The following is a 15,716-nucleotide window of genomic DNA, read 5'->3' on the forward strand; positions in this document are numbered from 1 at the left end:
ATCCGAATGAGCTGCTGATTTTTTTTCAGTTATTTAAAAGCGATTTGAAACTCTGCCACAAGAGGGCGCGCTGGACCAGACTATCCATGCTCCTGCAGAATGGCCTGTAGCCTGTGTTGGATAATTATTTTAGCTTTAAGTGCACCTTATTTGGTCCCAATATGTTTTAAAATCTTACATCTGACTGCAACTGTAGCGCATATATCCGCAGATTATTGGCACGAGTGTCGCAGGATGATGTGTTTGCTGGAGATGCCATTTGAAAATATAGGCAGTGTAAGCACTGTAGAATCTAATTATTTCTTTGCAAAACCTAATTAGGCATTAAAAAAGGTTAACGCCAGCGCCTGAAACGTTTTTGTTTAATAATCCCATTACTGACGGCTCATCATGTATAAAATGGTGCAGGAGGACACTAAGTTTCCACTTGTTAAACGGAATCTCTGAGAAATAGTCGCACTTTTTTGACACTATCTGCGTTTGGAAATTAGGGCTCGTAATTAAACTGCGGAGACTCAGCACAGCTCAGAGTAAGTAAGGGCTGCAGCGTCCTGCCATGCATGCATTTTACATATTTTTTTAACTGATGATTCTGCTTTCCTGCTGCAAAATATAGTCACTATTTTCTGTGTTTCCTATTCCCTCTTTGTAATGTTGTGTAATTTGTGGAGCATTGAAGACCTTAGTAAACGATCTTGTGCACTGAGAACAGACCTTGATGATTTTTTTTAAGCGTCAGCTCCTCTCGGACCATCAGCAGTCACCAGAGAGCTGAAGGTGAGAATTTAAATGAGACGCGTTTTCTGCTCGACTTTAAAATTGAGGAGGCTTCTGAGGAGGACATCCAAGACACAAAGAAAAAATAAATCTACATTGTATCACCAAATTTTATAGGATATATTTCCTCTTCATTTCTTATATTTATTGCTGCTACAGCGTCTACATTGAAGCCAAACAGTCACCTCATGATGCGGATGGGTTCCCAGAATTACACTGAATATATTTAAGAAATATCAAAGGAAGATTTTTGTTATCTTATCGCGTTTTTTAGTAATCTGAGTATGACCATTCTCACAAAATCATATGGCTACGCTTATTGCATTTCGAGTTAGACTATCACTTTTAAAGAAGTAGTGTCTCGTTTTGTACACATTCAGGGGTCAAATATTCGTTTTTTTAAGCACTGATATTTGGGAATTTGCATTTTATTTCTACGTATTAAAAACGCTTGATCGGTCAAGATTGACAAGAAAAGACAAATCACTGCAGCTTCAATGAAAACAGAAATATCCTCCAACGAAATAACAGGCATTATATGAACTTATATATTTACAGGCTCACCTTTGCATTAAAGAAAAATCAGATGATTTATGTTATTTCAGCTGCTGCAAAATAACACTTGGTTGAATTTGATCCCACTTTCATGTCGTCATATTTTTATTGAAATATTGACGTGTTATATGTGTTGATGCTTAAATTTACATTTCAAATAGTAGTGCCTTGTTGCTGAAATGTGCTACATAAATAAACCTGCCTTGTCCATTATAATTAAAATAACAGGCATTATATGAGTGGTGCGTAAACAGAAACATGCTCTACCTGCGCGCCTTTCATTCCTTCACTTTATTCCCTCAAAGCTTCTGTATCGACAGTTTTTTTCAGGAGAAACTAACAAAGAGCAGAGAGTGAGTGACACACCAAAGTGAGAGCTTTCTAAGAGAAATAAACCGGGGTGCATACTGAAAGGATGCGCTTGTAATCGCTCCATCTCAGTCTCGGGATCTATTCGGTTAAACAAACAAGGGTGTGTTGAGGGAAGGAAATCGGGACAAGCGAGGAAGACGACGGGAAGAAAGAGTCGGTGTGATGAGGAGGGGAAAGAAGGACACGGTGCATTTCACTGTGAACGGTTAAAGTCACAATAAAGCGAGTTATAAACAGACGTCTGCGTCTTTTATCTCTTTGTTTGCTGATGTGAGAAGGCGTTTCACAAGAGGACGATTATATGATGGGCTCCAGTGGGAATGAAGCTCCTGCGATTAAGGCCTACAGAATTTACACAAGTTATGTAGAATTGCTTCAATGGGATTGAATTAAAAATAATAATAATGAATTTAACAATTGCAGATTTTGTGTGACAGTTCAGAAACATAATAAATTATATTTTAAACATTTGCTTTGTTAGCAACTCTCAACCGATGCTCAGCAGTTTTACCAATTACCAAAGAACTATTTTCAAATGGACAAAAAAAAAATAGCATGAGAATATTCTCTGCAAAATAAAGGTCTGATGAGAACTCTGCAGCTCGCTTTGAAGCAGCAAACAAAGAGCTTATTATTTTGTTGACTTCAGTAAAACAATTATTTAGGATTGTCTTTGATATCTTTTGTTTTTTTATGGCACACTACAATGATTTTTAATCCAAATGTTTTGGTACATGCCATATTTTGTGGCAGAAAAATAAAAAAGAGAAGATACTGCTTCTTCAAGGAAATTATTTGAAAAATGTTTTCTCTTAAAGCTCAACACACAGCTTTGGCTTTATATGATCATGCAACATGTTCCTAGCATTGCATGCTATCATATATGAACCAAATAATAGAATTCAACTCTTGGATCTTGTTAGGATATTCAGCCATCTTATGGAGAACTGACACTATGAATTGTTCCTCCTTAATTTGACAAAACCCATCACAGTATTTTGGAGGTATCCTCTTTGTTTCTCTGCAGCTCATGCTTCAGTTTTTGCCTCACTGCTACAGCTGTTATGTGCTTGCAGTCTTGGCCTCTTAAATTTACCTGTAAGATTTTTCCTTGCATGCAGTTGATCTGTTTTGCATAAAATGCTCCTCTTTTTCTTACACCTCATAGTCCTACATGTCCCTTACTTTCTCCATATAGTGTAAACTATACTCAAAGATGCAGACAGCCTCTCAGCAAGCTTTTATTCATCCCACACCTGTCTCTGCATGTCTGCAACAAAACCTTCACTGAAGTCTTTTGATGGAAGTTATCAGTTATCAGTTATCACTGAAGTGATTTCATGAAAATAGAGATGAGCTTAGAAATCAAAAAGTTAAATCCAGATTCAATGAATGGTGCAGGAACATAATTTAGTTGTTTCTAAATTTATGTTAAGAAAAAGCCTCCGTTGTAAAATTGAAAGTGCATGTTTTCATCAATAATTAAATGATTAAAAACAAAGGTAATTACTCCAATATTTGAAGGATTAGGTCTGAAACAAACCTCTGTTTTGTCTTTTGTTGTGGAAACAGCACATTGTTTCCTGCTACTTCTATGAAGCCTGGAGGATTTTGGTGCCCACTGCGAGCTTTGAGCCAAACACTGTTGACACAGAGAGCAAAGAGAATCCACCAGAAAGCTGACTTTTCCCTTTTTTGGGAGCAAAGCGATGTTTGTTTCTGGGCTGAATGGGGGCTTATAATGTGCTCTGATGGCATCAGGATTGTCACCACAAATGGTCTGGGCGTTTTTGCACGGCTGTTTGACAGAGCCTATTATGTCATTGGTCACGTCCCTCCACTCCTTGCCCGCTTTGGGTCTGAATGGGAGTGAATTAATCAAATGGTTTGAGAGAGATCAGCCAACTTAATGCACTTTGTGTCAAGGTCTACAGCGATCCCAGACCCCCCCCCCCCCCGCCCCCCCTACGACCCGGCCTCTGTCTGTACCTACACATGTTGATCTGCAACCAGACTCAAAACACAGACATATTCTTATCGGGACTGTAAATTTCTCTCCCAAAACTCAACTCTTTGTGACCCTTTCCCCCCAAATCATTATAACTATATATTCTACTTTAACAACCTGCAGGGAACTACTGTGTATTTTTATTTTTGCAGTGAAATGAATGTGCATTATTCAGCATGAGGCAATCTCTCTGTTTTCCTTCTTGATACATTGGATTTTTTATTTTTATTTGTTATGTCTGTACTGCAATGATGTCACCAATTTTATTTCTAAATCACAGACTTAATATCAGAATATAATCTAAAAGTGACAATTTCAGCATGCAATTCTCTAATCTAATTTATTATATAAATGGAGAGATTTCTAAAAACAGGCTCAAAGTTTTGTGACCAATAAGAGCCCATTAGATAATATTCATCTTTGTATTCTGTGGGGGATTTTAGGATTGAGTTGTCTAAATGAAGACTGCTCTGGGAAAAAGGTCATGACACCAGTCATTTGGAGTCGTTCATAATTGGATATTTGTGTGAAACTGATGGGCCCAAAAAAACCAGAAAAAAAGCCTCATGAAATCATCAAATAGATATTGAAACACTATTTGAAAACTAAAAGAAAATCCACCATCACGTCTGTATACGAGAGTGGGAAATGGCCTAAATGGTCCAACGTGAAGCCCTGTACCGTTATTGCTTCATCAAACACAATCAAAACGTGAATTAATCAAAGCACTCTGCGTCAGAGCACGTATGCATGAGCATTGTTTGGATGTAATGGATGGCTTTAAAATCTGACGTTATTATTTCCCGTCATTTCTGGAAACAAATTGAACATTTATTGCATATATATTAAAAATTATACAGTCGTGGAAAGAGGCTGATGTCTCTTTTATTGAGGCGCACCGAGAGGTGAGGTCTCACCGGATCAATTTCTCTGTCTTGTTACTCCCACAAGAGGATGTTTGGAAAATGCCTGCACCGCTAAATTGATTCAGAAACGAATTCATAACTTGGGGGGGGTTAAGCAATTTTACGGCGAGTATATTTTTTAATCTCCTATCTTTTCCTTTGTTTTTGTTTTTGTTTGGATTGCTTAAAGCAGCCAAACAAAGTTTTGTTATTTCTGCTTTTGGATTTATTCTCAGTTCTGCGGTCATTAGTCCACCATGGCCTCTTTTCTTTTTTTGCAAAAAAAAAGAAAAATGCATTTAATACACTGGGTTTTGGGTGGCTTCACAAACATAGCCATTAAGCAGTCACAATGCTTTTATTGTGCACTTGATCTCAAAATAGAGGCTGGTCTGACTGCAGGATCCAGACGAACCTATGGCAAAGGCCTTGTCTTTGTCTGCTTGTGCATGAGATGAATGGCCCGTGTCAACCACATGATTAGTTTGCACTATTAAATTGTCAAAAAGGAAGGATTTTTCCCTAATAGTGCCTTTTCGTGAAGAATTATGGAATTCAGAGTTGTTTGCGACGGCCGGGGAACTTGCAGGGCTTCGCAGGGTTGAGGGCTAAAGGTCAGACAGAGTTCTCAGCGCAGCGGCCAGTGTGGCGCAGCAGTCAGAGGGGATGTGGAGAGACAAATAGGCCTGTTTCCTACACGATGGGAAGATTAATCTCGACATTGTACCAGATGAATGATGTCTATGCAGTGACACTGTGATTCAACAAGCTTTTGGGTGGTTTAGCTGCCCTTTGCGTCCACGGGATGTCAGAAACAAAATGCGTAAAATTGATGCGTAAAAAGTGCAAAGAGTGTCCCTTTTTACATCTTCCATAGAGACAACTCAAATGACCAGGGCATCAAATGTAATGTTCAGCTCAAGGTTTATCTTATTTGTTCAACAAATTAAACTTAAATGAGATTAAAGATGATTTTATTTCACAAACTTTGCCTTCTGCTTTGGTGCACAATTGCAAACGTGCAGATCGTTACGCTGAAATCACAGGGAATATGTAGAAAAAATAGACCCTGTTCTTAAACGACTAGATGAATCTCTGCATTATACCTTTGTTGCGTCACTGTTATTGAACAAGTTCATGTTGATTTAGCCTCATGTGCATCCAGGAGGAATACACTGATGCGTAAATAGGCAAGAATCCCAAGAGTGGTCCATGTACGTAATCTAAGGGGAAACTCATATTAGCAGTGTATTAAATGATCAACACGTATCGTTTTTTTCTTCCCAAACATTTACCTGATAACTTAGTGCACGATCAGTGCGCATCCCTGCACATGACCCGTCTCTCTTGGCGCGTCCTGACAGCCATGCTCCATCCAGGAAACCCCCTTCTTTTCTGCTCCACCTCCATTCTAGTGCCAACGTTTTGTGTTAAATGTTAACAACTTGGCCCAATCCATTTAATCGCCAACAACACATGTGTGTTGACTCTAACACTCGCCTCCTTTGTGCCCATTGTGCGCCTGCCCTCACTTGAAGATTTATGTATTTTTGATATTAAATTCCTTCTGTCATCAAGACTGCTCTCTTGTTGACTTTTCTTGACCTGCCGACCTCGTTCCCCAAACTTTCCCATATTTAACGCGGGAGCTGCTGCCTCCCCCCTCCTCCCCTCCAGCTCCTCCTGCTCTGTTGCAGCTCAATGCTGTGTGGCTCCTTTTGTTGGCATGTGCTGTTTGCACTGTTCTTGAACTTCAGTGTGCTGCCCTGTCCCCATCCTGTACTTTGAACCCTTGCGGAACAATATTCCCAAGAAAATAGTGCCTCGTTGTTCTCAAATTGAGGGGCTTTATGTCATTTTATCGTACGTTTTTTGGCCACTGTGCAATATTTTATAGTTTCCAGAATATCGTATTTGAATTATAATAATATTCTATAAGCTGTGGCCTTCAAATCAACACCATCCAACCTTCACTCAGCGTCTTCGCGTCAGTCACAATACGCATTCACGCAGCTTTGACGCACACTGACGGATCCCCACACCTTTCGCCATATATGACGTCCATGTCTTCTATACAAGCCTCCCTCTGCTGCCCAGCTTGCTAATTAGTTAAACAAACGTTCATACTAATGATCCCACTGGCCTGGTGAGCTCTGGGTTTTTTGTTCGCTGTCTTTGGCCCCGGCTTCTCCTGCTGGAAACTTGGCCCCCACTGACCCGAGCTATCAGGGCGCTGTGGAGACGGCTGGACCGCCCTGTCCGGAGTCCAACCCCCAAGGGGCCAAAGGGCAGCGACCAAGGGCCCGGGAATGCCACCACCAGCTGCTAGCGGTGACACCGTGTACAAAGGAGGCTTGGTGAGCAATCCTTCTATGAGCTGTCAGAGCTGTGACAGAGCTGCTGAGACATTTATTTACTCTCTCATCGGACCAACAACTAACTGCACGTTTGGTTTGAAAAGTTAGCCACAACATTTAGTTAGTTTAAAATGACTCTAAACTGCTGCTACTGTACATATAACCGGTTCCATTTATAAGAACCATATGTTTGGGGTTATCACCAGTCGATGTACCTTTGACTTTAGTTTTTAAGAATAGTTATGAGCCAGTAATAAGATCAAAGATGGAAATTCTCCATGCCTGTTTGATCAATCATTTCCAGAAAAAAGGCTGCAGAATGTCTGGACCAAAATCTATTGACAACTTCAGTCATGACACATGAATCCCTAAATTAAAGTCTTATTAGCATTCAACCTGAAAACCAATAAATCAATAACACTTATAATATCATTGTATAAGGCGACATAAAAAAAACAAAAGTTGTGTATGACTTATTTCTTCAATATTAGTAAAGTATTTGTTTACAGTTAATTACCCCAAATGTAATTACTCAAGTTAGCTTTCCTGAGGTGTGTTTTAATGTTGAAGAGAAACAATCGAGACTCTTATTTTGGTAGATTAAAACTCTAAAAGGGTCGCAATGATGGACTCACTGCAGTCATGTTTTTTAAAAAAGGGTTAATAAATGAACTGAGAGGTTTCACAAGTTCACAATCCAAAAAACTATAATTCATACATGATTTTTGATGAAACATGACTCTATAGATTATAATTAAATCAGTCAAAGGATGCCATGTATCAAAAACTGAAAAGTAATATCTGCATGTTTTGTGCATTTTTGTTATTGATTGATTGATTCATGAACACAAACTGTCTCACACTCTTATCAGGAAAATATTAAGTCAGTATTCAATATTTTTAATCAGGAGGTCGTTTATAAAATGCTGTAAGTGGCATTTTTCGTATTTGTAAAGGTTTCATTAATTGGAAATTCAACAGGAAGCCTCCTTTATATGGGATGGATACTTTCACAATAAACTAACAATCCTCCACGACGTCCAGATTTATATTTTCAAGGCCCGACTGGCATCCTTGTTTTCCGTAGTTTATCTCGTCCCATCGTGTGTTTACATCATGTTCCTCTTAAACTCATAGACTGTAAATATTAAGTTTAAAGTCAAACGTTTGTCTTCCCCCGCTGTGTCTCTCGGTGTTATTCGGACAATGTTTGGCCATTTCCCCCGGCCTGTGTCTGCGCGCTCTGAGGAGGTCTGGACAGAAATGGATACTAATTGCGGGGGCCTGTACACTGCTGGCTGCTGCAGCGCCCGCAGGCACTTTGAGGAACCTGCTTGTCACCGACTAATTGACAAGGGCTTGTCTGTCCTGGGAGCAGCTGGTCCTAAACACAGCGCACAATCGCAATCTTGACAACGGCCTCCACTCGCCTGAAGGAGTTTTGGAGGGGGAAACGCCGTTAAAGGGAGATTTATTGAATCTCCCTTTGGGTGACGCTGTATTAAGTAGCGCAATATCAGGCTGATTTCCGCGGGTGCAAAAAGGGAGCCGCACTCCGGGTATTAATAACAGAAGGTGCCAATTAGGCCAGACAGGTGACATTTGTGGTGACATTATGAATCACTGCAAACAAGACAAGCTGTGCGCAGCGCTGGTCTGAAATCAGTTTCAGGGGAAGTTGTTTTACTTTGCGCAGCTATATGACACACAATGAGGCTGTTTGCGCAAATCGGATGAATGCAGGGGGATGTGTTTCTGCAGCCTTTTCAGCCTCTTCAATAACATCAGACTCTCACAGTAAAATAATCAATTCATTATTGTGGCCTGTTTCTATAAGTCCGTGTCTTTATAGCTGAATGCATCAGGAGGAAAAAGCAAAGCAAGCATTGTTTCCGTTTGCAAGTGGAAAAGGTTTTCCTGCACTTTCCCACTGCCTGTAAAGAAACGCTGCTTTTCTGGCCTCTTTTGAACTGAAAATCGTGATTTTTTTTTTTTTGCCCCTGGTGTTCTCCGGACGCGCTCCTTTCTTTCCGCCGAACAATGACAACAGTGGAGCACCCCGCCGGTGCGCCACAGTTGGGGATCCAGCGGATTGTTTTGGACATCTTTGGATTTCATCAATCAAAATGACTGCAGTTTTCCATAAAAATGCTAGATTTGGTCCTGGAACCGAGCGGGCAAGGTAGAAAAATACGAAGCTGTCCTTCTCGATGATAAATGGCCATCCTTTGATTGAGCAAATGGAGAAGTACGTGCCACAGAATCTGAGAGACTCCTGACGCAAAGCCCTGCGTCAGAACCAGACTTGAAGAAGGTTTGCGTATTTTCACACGAGTAGAATAAAGCCCAAGTAGAGTAAATGTGTCTAAAGCCAATTTCATCATAAAATAAGTCCAAATATCCAAACTAAAAGCAGCCAGTGAATGACTGACAGGTATGAGTATCAATATACTTTCCCGCCAGGTTTCTCTGTGTTACAAACCAAATAAAGACCAACACATAAACATACAAATCGTTAGCCTGAAATTCAAGAATGCTGGTCCAGTAGCTGTGCATGTTCCCCACTATTAAACCCCCTGTTAATATGGAGAAACCAAATCCTGCTGACAACACCCAATTAGCATTTTGCAGTAGCAGACCTGGTTTAAAAAACAGAATAATTCTAATTCAAACTTAATTTTCTGAGAGAGCATAATGCATTTAAAACAATGGCACTGACGCCTCTTAATGTGTTTTCCCTAAACGGCTTTGATGCTGCAGCTAATTATCCAATATTGACATTTTGTCCCGCCTCAGGTCAGAGGGTCAACAGTTGGAGATTAATGGGACTGAAAGATTACAGGACAAGGCAGCAGAGAAAAGTCACAGTAACATGGCTTGTAATTGTACTTTATGAAGCTATCTGTTGTTGTGTTTGTGGTAGGAGATAGTGTTTGTGTATAATATCATTACATCATTTATATGGTATTAGAATAAGGATTTATGGGGCTGTGTTTGGTGCTCAGTAATGGCTTCATATTATAGGTTGTGTCCTCTTTATTATCCTGTGTCTTTGAAGCCACTCCTCATGGTCCATACTGTGCATTTTTAATGGATTTATAGCTGTTGTTGGATGGTTTTCTTTGTAAGGACACCCACCCCTCCTCTCGCTCTTCAGAGCTGACTTGGCTTGTCGAGCTTGAAGAATTGTTTAATTTCAGGGCCCCGGCGTTTCCTGAGGTGAGGTCTGCATTGGCTGCTAATAGAGATCTAATTGATGGGCAGAGTCCCGTTTCCGTGCTCTCTCTCTCTCTCTCCCCCTTTATTGCGCCCCGGCGTCTGCTGTAAAATAGGTCGGTAATCAGATTTTGCCTATTCCTCCTGGAGCGGGGATGAGAGCTCCGGGGCTGCAGAGAGAGAGAGATGGGCAAAAAGGAAAAGAAACAAAAAAAAAAAAAAAATCAAGTTAAGACTCTGGGAGAAATTCGACATACTGTGGAGGCTTGATGAAAAAGAGGAAAAGTGAGCTTCAGCGTAAAATTCTTCACTTTCAAGTTGTACTTTTCTTTATATAAACTTACATTTTTCACTCATACAAGTGATACTATAGTGTGTAATCTGGCAGAATAATCCTTTACTCCTTTGGGAATTTGTAGTTTTGCTGCAATATTTCTATACTGCATCCCTCATCTAAAAATTGAAACTCATAGGATTAATATAGATCCTTCATAAGGAGCTTTGTTATTGCTGCCAAATGGCTTCTATAACTATTATTGTAACGTGGTTATATATACTCTCATGAGTCAAACTCTCATTTCATGATCTAATCTAGTCTTGCTTCATAGCGGTGTTGTCATGCACCCAGAACATGTCAATCTCATCAGACTGGCAGCACACAGAAACACACAGATTCTCTAGTTTTCCCCTCTCCTATGCTTCTCTCTCCATCTCCTATAGAGCTTCCTGGAAGGCTGTGATTGGCTGCCTGTCTTGGGGTCTGTGATAGCAGCCCTGGAGCCGAGGATGATTGATGATGGTGAGGGCAAGGCCGAGCGCTGGCAGCATAAAGCCCCATAGACGCCTCAATAAAGAGCCTGGGCTAGTGGAGAGCCTGGGCCCCCGCTCAATAGGGCCCCCACCGCCTCTGAGGACCCACGGCTGGAGGAGTGCATGGAGAGAGAGCGAGAGAGATAGAAAGAGAGAGAGAGAGAGAGATAGAGGAGAAGGAGAGGTGCTCTGTTGTTGGATAATCCGTTTAGCTATCGAGCCAGCAGCCGTCTGAGGCTGGATAAGTGCAGCAACGGATGTGTGTGGGGTGAAAATAGCAGGGGTTGGCTGGTGGAGAGCGGGGGGGGGGGGGGGGGGCAGAGGATATGAAGCGAGAGTGAAAGAAAAAAACGGAGCCTGCGGATGCATTATGGGAAAAAAAGGGAAGTGTTATAAACAAACCTGCAGACGAGATCTGCAAAGCTGCTTTTCACATTATGCTGGAAAAGCCAAAAAGTTGAAAAAAGTGAACCTGCACGATATGTGTGAGTCCTCTCCTCGTCTTCTTCTTCTCTGGTGGCCGTCCTGACCTTTTCTTCAGCAGATCAATGAGACCCTGCCTGGTTGGATTCCACCGGTGCAGCGTCCCCAGACCGCACGCAGCCCTGTTGTAACCCCGCAGCAGCACAGCAGCTCTGAAAAGCACAATTAGGCAGCAATCTGCTCCCACCAAGCCGGCTTTCAGCGACTCCAGCGTGGATACACGACGTCCTGCAGACCCTCCACGCTGGAAGTTGGCAGGATGAAGGCCAGAGAGAGAGAGAGAGAGAGAGAGAGAGAGAGAGAGAGCAGCAGAGTGATGGCCTGATGGTCGTTTTTCACTCGGCATGGAATCACAGAGATGAAAGATATCATGAAGCATCGCCTATACGGCTGCAGACCCTGCATATGTTGCACTAATGTTTTTTATCTAAAGTATTTAACTGAGCCGAGCTGATTTAAATTCAGAACAAAATGAAAACAAACTGATTCAGATTAAAAGATGCAGCACAAGTCTGGATTATTATCTTTTTTTAAAATCTAAAATGACCTCTAATGCACTCTGAAAATGTTTTTTTTTAAAGTGTTTATTTTATTTAATTGCAATGCTTTTTACAATTCAGACATATTCTCTTTTATTTTGATTTATTGTAAGAAAATAAAGCTACAAATTGTTAACAAAATCACAGTTTTTGTCTCTTTCTTTCTGCTCTTTTATGCATCGATCCAGCAGAGTCTCTGGGTACGGGTAAGGATCTTAGGAGAAGTGTGTAAAATGTGTAAAGTAATGCTATATTTCTTAGTTTATTCCTATATCTCTATATGTTCTGTTGAATTGTATGTTCTTTATTTTACTTATTTCTTATGTCTTCATTCTTCTATTCTGCACAAGAGCAATTGCAGCACTCGACTTTCCCCGCGTGATAACATTTTTTAATTTCTCTTTTTTAATTTTACTTTTATTAATCCCTGAGGGGAACACTCTGGTTTACACTCTGCTACTGAGAGACAAGCTTCACACACACATGGGCCTGAAATACACACATGCTTGCTACACACTGCTACAGAGGGAGCTGTTGGGGGTTCGGTGGCACCTCTCCAGCTATCAGACCATTTATGGTCTACAACAGACTTGAACCGCCGACCCTCCGGTTCCCAATCCTACAGACTGAGCTACCAACACTCCTATTACTGATTATTGCCTTATGACTCTAGAAGCAGGTGTCTTTTATGTCCTAAGTTTTTTAAATTATATTGTCAAGTCAAAGCAGATTTTTTGACCTTTATGATATCAAGTTAGTTTCCGAGGATATGAACGATCTTTTCTCACATACTTTTATCAATATTTTGTCCAAGTTAGGAATAGAAGAGCTCATTTGAACCTCTTCTGAAGAGGCTGACAGCAAAGCATAGAGCAGGGGTCAATCAGGTATGACTTAATAATAAACAACTTCAATCATAAAATCAGAATCGTAAAAAGGACACATCCTTTTTTTCTTTTTTTTCAACATATTTTTATTAAAGCAAGTTCAAGTCAACATTTTTCTTTTTTTTCCCCAGAAACATTCAAAACCCAGTTTCACTTCTCCCTATAAACAACCCTCCCAGTCCAGCAAATAGACAAAAGGACACATCCTTAACACTGAACTGCATCACAGCTGTCATTCTGAGTTAGGATTTTCAGGGTTTCATGTTAATAATTATACCCAGATCCTTCTTAAGGATTGTTTTTCTGGGCTTGTATGTCTTTATTAGACACGACAGCTTGAGAGAGAAATATGAATCATGGGGAGAAAGACATGCACCAAATCACAGCAGGATCAGGATTTGAACCTGCAACCAATCATCAATCAATCAATCTTTATTTGTATAGCACCAATTCATAACAAGTGTTATCTCGAGACACTTTACAAAAAGCAGGTAAAAGACCTTATTACTATATTACAAAGACCGAGCTTAATCCATTATGAGCCCTTTAGCAACATTTAGCAAAACCAGTGCAACAAGAACTGTTGCCTCTGTGTGTGGGACACCTGTACGACCAGCTGAGCTAAAGTAGTGAGACACCTCCATACTTTCTCCCTTTTTGTCCTAAATATTCAAAATAAAAACACAAACCTTTTAGCTGTCAGATAATGTGGTGAACTAGACAGGTAGAATTATTGACTCTGAGATGTACAGGAGTAGAAGTGACGAACTGGTGCTTCAGTAAAGTACTTAAAGGCTTTATATGTGATTTTTTTGATCCAGCAGATGTCGCCCTTGAGCACCTGCATGAAACCAAAACAACTTGCGCTGCATTGTTTTGTTAGCATGCTAATGCTAGCGATCTTTATTACGCTCGTATCTTCACACTGCATGTAAATTTACCTGAAATGAGCGTGATCTAGAAACACAGTTAATCAGTGAGTACAGTATGTTATTCTTCTTTTCTCTAGTCCCTCAATTAAACAACTTTTATACACGAGGGGAGGAGTCAGCCGGCCGTCCGGGCGATGTAAACAAAGTGAAGATAGGACTCTGAAAACTCTGAAAACATCACAGACAGTGGGACTCGGGTGTTACACCCATTGTAGACAGTCATGACTCACAGAGTTATTTTCAGAGGATATACTTGATTTATATTATATTTAAGTGTGAAAAATCTCATATTAAGACTTTAACTAGTGTTGAAAATTTAAAGAGGTGATCAGAGATGAAGAGCATCAGGATGTTTTGATGATCATGAAGCAGGAAGAAATTACAGATCAACAAGGAGAATTTCTAACCAAACCAAAGGGGATTAAGAAAAGGTATAAATACGTAGGGTTAGGGTTATTGCCATGAAATCTTGTAACTAATAAAAAACTAGAATCTGTCTTTAAAGCAACCTGTTGAGGAGCATCGAGGAGCACTACAGTCTACAGACATCCCTGCTGACTCATCAAGTCAAACAATACTTTCATGATTATAATCAACGACTCAAACTATTAACTAATGAACCTAAAACTCTCCATCTAACAACAAATTACACCTGATTACTTTACAGCCAATTAAAGACACAAAGTCTGTTCAAAATGTGTTAATAATGAAAGTGTTACAGTCAAACGTGTCGGTATTGGTGTGTGATTAGAGCAGGGGGAGGGGGGATTATTCATGGGGTATCCATAACCTGATTCTGCCTCAGATTTTAATTGCCTAATTGGAGTGATTATTTAGCAATGGGAAACCATTCCACCTGTTCTCCTCTCTACTTCTGGAAAGTGTCAACAGTGTTTGAAATTCATGTTAACATGTGCACCTTGAAATAAAGCACCAATACAACCAGATAAAGACACATGGAAACTCTCCCTACAGACAAAACAAAAACACAGAAATATCAAGAAGGTATCGGGACGCTGCACGATTAACCAGGAAGGAAGGAAGGAGGGGGAAAACAAATGTCTGCAGCATGTGTGCGTATCAATACAATTTAAATATTCTTTAATATAAAATGTAATCTTTGCACATTTTGTGAACTAGAAGGTAATGTTCTCTCTTCATTTGAGCCCTGATAGCTTTTTAATGAAAACTTCTAAGAGGGTAAACGTTGCTTAATCATCTGAGAATGAAGATGTTTTTTGTTTTTTAGGTGGAGAAAGCTGAGAAGCAAAAGAGTCACTCTTTGATAAAACACTGAAGTGAAGATGAAGACTTTTTTATCCTGAAAGTTTAGACTTTTATCTAATTTGAAAAATATCTAAAGTAATAGTGCACCAGCGTCCTAGCGGTTATGTTGCACGCCCAATGTACAGAGGCTATAGCACTCGTTGCAGTGGGTTAGAGACCATCTTCAGCTCTTTACTGCATGTCGTCACCCACTCTCTCTCCTCCCAAAATTTCCTGTCTCTCTTCAGCTGTCCTGTCTAATAAAGGCGAAAAAAAATCTGAATTTCCTACTTTATGACTTCAGAGGGACGTCCATGCGCTCATAACTCGTAAATATTTCCGAGGAGCACATGACAGCAGCATTAGTTTAATGTGTGTTATGCTAATAGCAGCTCGAAAAGAGACTAATAGGAGGCTAAAGATGTATGCTAAGCTAGGCTAGCATACAGATTTTTTGGGGTCTTTTTCAAACTTGTAATAGATCAGATCAAACTGTTTTTTTTTTTCTCTGATTTGCTGCCTCGCCCTCTGGCAGACAACTTTGTTTTTTTAATCACATGCAACAGTAGGATACAACTCAAACCTCAAATGATTGATGTTCAAAATTAC

General features: G+C 40.2%; 1 long non-coding RNA gene across 1 annotated transcript; it reads left to right on the forward strand.

Moving 5' to 3' along the window:
• The first annotated feature begins 213 nt into the window (after positions 1-213).
• LOC132981669 (uncharacterized) lies at positions 214-11,852 on the forward strand. The gene is made up of 2 exons (XR_009674637.1): positions 214-530; positions 10,911-11,852. It is a non-coding gene; the product is annotated as an uncharacterized LOC132981669 (long non-coding RNA).
• The last annotated feature ends 3,864 nt before the right edge of the window (positions 11,853-15,716 follow it).

The sequence above is a fragment of the Labrus mixtus genome, chromosome 10 (genome assembly GCF_963584025.1).
Source record: "Labrus mixtus chromosome 10, fLabMix1.1, whole genome shotgun sequence".
In the NCBI taxonomy this organism is placed as follows: Eukaryota; Metazoa; Chordata; class Actinopteri; order Labriformes; family Labridae; genus Labrus; species Labrus mixtus.